Below are 5,000 nucleotides of genomic sequence, written 5' to 3'. Positions count from 1 at the left end.
TGCGAGTTGCATGACAGGACAATTGCCTCTGTCTTGCTCCTCGACAGTTCGAGCTTCGCTGACGCGCACCACGACGCGATGTGTTCGGCGACGGCTCGGCCTATCCTCTCTATTTCCTTACGCGAGTCGGCCGATACGACCGCGATAAGGTCGTCCGCGTAGGCGACTTCGATATCGCCAAAATTCTGCTCGATGCTCTTGAGGAGGGCATCGAACATGAGATTCCAGCAAGCGGGGCCCAGGACTGATCCTTGTGGACAGCCCCGGGTGGCCGGCTTGGAAACCTCTTGGTCGCTCCAGGCGATCTTGACAGTCCGATTGTCAAAGTAGCTCCGGAGCACTTCAAAGACATTCTTCGGACAGTCTCGATCCGCCAAAGACTGGAGGACTAGGGGCCACCACACGTTGTCAAAGGCTCCTGAAATATCGAAAAGGAGTCCAATGACGTACCTCTTGTCGTTACCGCGTTCGACTAATTCACGCAACTCTACTATCGCGTCTTCCGTGGAGCGTCCAGGCAGAAAGCCATATTGACGTCCTGATACTTTGTCCTCAGTAAGGACTTTCGCCATAAGGATCCCGTGCAGGACCTTTTCGAAAAATTTCCCGACAACCGACAAGAGGCAAATGGGACGGTAGGATTTGGGGTCGGACACATCCTTGTGAACTCCTTTGAGGAGAGCACGAAGTGTGCCGACTTTCCAAACGGTGGGGAAAACGCCGTGCTTAAGGCAGGCGTTGAAAAGTCGCGTGAAGATGTGAGGCATCCTCATGACCGCTACTTTTAGGACCCTAACTTCAACTAAATCGCATCCTGGGGCTTTGTCGTTCTTAAGGGACTTTACGAGACCCTTAAGTTGGTCGTCCGTCAAGTCTCGTGCGTCCAGTAGGTAGGGACACTCAATGCGGTATTGTGAAAACAACCTTGCCAGGTTATGGTTTTCGGAAACCTCGCATGGCCTATTAATGTACTCTACTTACATAATAACAAACACTTAGGCCATTACCCACTGCCAAGGGGGGGGGTTGGAAAAATCCATACTGTCGGCCGGTTCAGATGGCCGAAGGACACTTTGCAACCATGACGGCGCCAGGTCACAAGTGACTGACGCAGGCATGGCTCCCGCGGGGAACCTCGGGGCGGTGGTCCTTGGTGTCAGCCTGACACCCAGAATGTGAAAAGTGGATAAGGGTTTTTTGGGATTAAAAGAAATAGAATAGAAGAAGAGGAAGAAAAGAGAAGAGGTGACTCTAATACTCATTCATATCTCCAACCGGGACAGGGTTACCCGGAGAAGGTTACCGGGTTCCTATCCCACGACTCTCGTCTCCGACAACGAGAGCTGGTTGGTCCCATTCATTCATTCACTCATCGTCGCCGCGATTTCTAATTTCCGCGTACTCTTCCACGCATTTTAGCCACATGCATTCCTTGCAAAAATCCGCGAACACGGCGAATGACTCCCTGGACGACACTAGCGCTTGTGCCGCCTGGGGCCATGGGCGATTCCCGATTATTCCCGCGATGCACTCTCGCTGTGGTGCATATATCGGACAGTCCATGATGAAGTGCTGGACTGTGTCTTCAGCCTGGTCGCACTCGCAGTTGCGTGACTGGGCAAGGCACCGGTCATGAAGATAAGACCGGAATTGCCCATGCCCTGTCAGGACCTGCGAAACCCAGTGGTCGCACTCGACCCACTTAGCGTCCAGGCGCGCCGCAGTATCGGGGAAGAACGCGAAGGTGTTCCTCCCGGTTGAAGCCCGCTCAAACCTATCCCTCCAGAGATTCCGGATCTCTGCCTTTATATCCTCGACGGCCTCGATCGGGCGGCCGTTGTCATCAACGCGCGGATTCGCGGGGTCTATATGAACATCTCCTATTCTGACCGGAATGCCTTTCTTGGCTTGGTAGCGCGCTGCTCTTTCCCTCAATAATAGGTCCACAGGAAGCACCCCCGCCGCTGCGCAGAGTGCTTCGTGTGAAGCCGTCCTATACGCGCCAGTCACCGTCAGCAGCGCGCTCCTCTGCGCGGTACGGAGTTTCTTCCAGTCGTACGGTGTGCAACGGTCCACCCACCCGTGGGCTGCATACGACGCGACAGCCTGAAAAACGCCCTGAAAAACGACTTTAACCGATCGGTATCGGAGCCCCCAATGCGTGTGCATTAGGGCCGATAGCCGAGTGAAAAGGACTCTGGCCTTTTCCTGTATATATTTTGTATGGGTCCGGACCCGCATGTTTCTATTAAAATGTACCCCGAGGTACCTCACGCTCTCCTTGAATTTAATTTTCTCCCCGGCGAGCCTAATCTCGGGTGGGCGGATATCCAACACCGGTTTCACGCGTCGGCGTGTTCTTCGCGCCCGATCCCACCTGTACCGCACCAGCGGCGCTCTCTTCTGCGAGTTGCATGACAGGACAATTGCCTCTGTCTTACTCCTCGACAGTTCGAGCTTCGCCGATGCGCACCACGACGCGATGTGTTCGGCGACGGCTCGGCCTATCCTCTCTATTTCCTTACGCGAGTCGGCCGATACGACCGCGATAAGGTCGTCCGCGTAGGCGACTTCGATTTCGCCAAAGTTCTGCTCGATGCTCTTGAGGAGGGCATCGAACATGAGATTCCAGCAAGCGGGGCCGAGGACTGATCCTTGCGGACAGCCCCGGGTGGCCGGCTTGGAAACCTCTTGGTCGCTCCAGGCGATCTTGACAGTCCGATTGTCGAAGTAGCTCCGGAGCACTTCAAAGACATTCTTCGGGCAGTCTCGATCCGCCAAAGACTGGAGGACTAGGGGCCACCACACGTTGTCAAAGGCTCCTGAGATATCGAATAGGAGTCCAATGACGTACCTCTTGTCGTTACCGCGCTCGACTAATTCACGCAACTCTACTATCGCGTCTTCCGTGGATCGTCCAGGCAGAAAGCCATATTGACGTCCTGATATTTTGTCCTCGGTAAGGACTTTCGCCGTAAGGATCCCGTGAAGGACCTTTTCGAAAAATTTCCCGACAACCGACAAGAGGCAAATGGGACGGTACGATTTGGGGTCGGACACATCCTTGTGAACTCCTTTGAGGAGAGCACGAAGTGTGCCGACTTTCCAAACGGTGGGGAAAACGCCGTGCTTAAGGCAGGCGTTGAAGAGTCGCGTGAAGATGTGAGGCATCCTCATGACCGCGACTTTTAGGACCCTAACTTCAACTAAATCGCATCCTGGGGCTTTGTCGTTCTTAAGGGTCTTTACGAGACCCTTAAGTTGGTCGTCCGTCAAGTCTCGTGCGTCCTCTGTATGAACCCTTAGGTTCTTCACGCGTTCGCGGATGTCTCTCTGTTCCGGTGTGTCGGCGTTGGGGTCGTCGTCGGGTACGTGTGTGTCCAACAGTACCTCAGCAGTCTCACGCATTGTAAGTGTCGTGCCATTCGCGGTCCTAAGGGTGCTGAGTACCGTGCCTACACGCAATTTATCAGCGGCATATTTGTAATGGAAGCCCCAGGGATTCGCATTACTTTCGGTCGTTATGTAACCCCGCCAGCTATTTTCTTTAGTTGTCCTAAGTAGCCTGGTATACGATCGCAGGACTACACGATACCTACTCTGTTTAATTTTTCGCGCGTCAGGGTTAGTCTCCCTTCGGTAGCCGTTTCGGAGACGACTGACCAGTTTGCGTTTGCTGGTCAGCTCCTCGGTCCACCACGGATTCGCGCGACGGTAATGTCTGCGGCGCGGCATCGAATCTTGGCAGGCTTTGGTGAGTACGTCACCCAGTACTTCTGCCATTCTCTCAACATCCGCTGTAGAATCCAGCGGATGGTCCACGAGTTTCTCACGGGCCTCCTCATCGAGGGTCGCCTCGAACTTTTCCCAGTCGGCCCGACGAACGTTGAACCGCATGGTAGAGCCCTCGCCGACTCCCGAGTTATTGACGCGCTGTGAGGAACTGCGGATTGCTAAACGAAAGAAAACCGACGTGTGGTCACCGGTGGACCACTCGTCCTCCAACCTCCATGCACGTATGAATTTATACATGCCAGGGGTGGCCAGTGTGACGTCGATGAACGACGTACCTGCGGCACTCCTGAAGGTTGGGCCCTGCCTAGCATCATTCGCGACGCGGAGACCGAAAGACTCTATGAGCTCACCCAGGAGGACACCACGGTCAGTGGTCCTGGGGCTCCAAAGGGAGTGTTGGGCGTTCGAATCGGCCGCCACCAGAACGCGGCGACCCCTGAGACAGCTGAGAACCTTTTCAAGCTGCCTCAGGTGGATTTCTATGTCGTCCGAGTATTGAAAATAACTGGAGACGACGAAGAAGGATCCACCGGGGACGCGGGCTTCAGCACAAACGCAATGTGCATTACTTAATTGGGACACGTAAGCAATCTCCACGATGGAGTTGCACGCAACGACGGCCGCCCACGGTCGCTCCGTTGAGCTCGCGGCAATACGCATTCCGACTCCTAGGCCGCGGATGGCCCAGGTGTTCGCCTCACGAATGGCATACGGCTCTTGGAGCAACAATATGTCCAGACGCTCTTTGCGAATTAACTGGAAGACCTCCCCGGTTACTGCAATTGAGCGGGACATGTTCAATTGCAGTATTCTAACGTCGCGTTGCGCGCCCGGTCCCTCGATCGCAGGGGTCCGGGGAGGATGACCTATTGGAACGGGGGGTACCGGTGAGCCTCCGGTCGCGACGCGATGACTATCGATCCTACTTAGACTAACTTGGCACTCGCGAACCCTACCTAATAAATGAGTGGACTCACCGGTTGATGATCTTGAAGATCCCGGCGTTGGCTGGCTCGGATGCGCAGTCACTCCTTCGTCCTCTGCGACGTCCTCGTGGACAGCACGAAGGCTGGAACCTTTCCCTCGTCGGGAGGGCAGTACCCCGGCGCACGGCGGGCGACTACGAACCCTTGAGGGCACCACCCTCCTTGGGTCCCTCGATGTAGTCGCTGCTGGTGTTGTTCCTCTGGCATGCTGGGAAGCGA

Source organism: Diachasmimorpha longicaudata, unplaced genomic scaffold (assembly GCF_034640455.1).
Source record: "Diachasmimorpha longicaudata isolate KC_UGA_2023 unplaced genomic scaffold, iyDiaLong2 ctg00000193.1, whole genome shotgun sequence".
Taxonomy (NCBI): Eukaryota; Metazoa; Arthropoda; class Insecta; order Hymenoptera; family Braconidae; genus Diachasmimorpha; species Diachasmimorpha longicaudata.
This window is presented reverse-complemented; position numbering follows the sequence as displayed.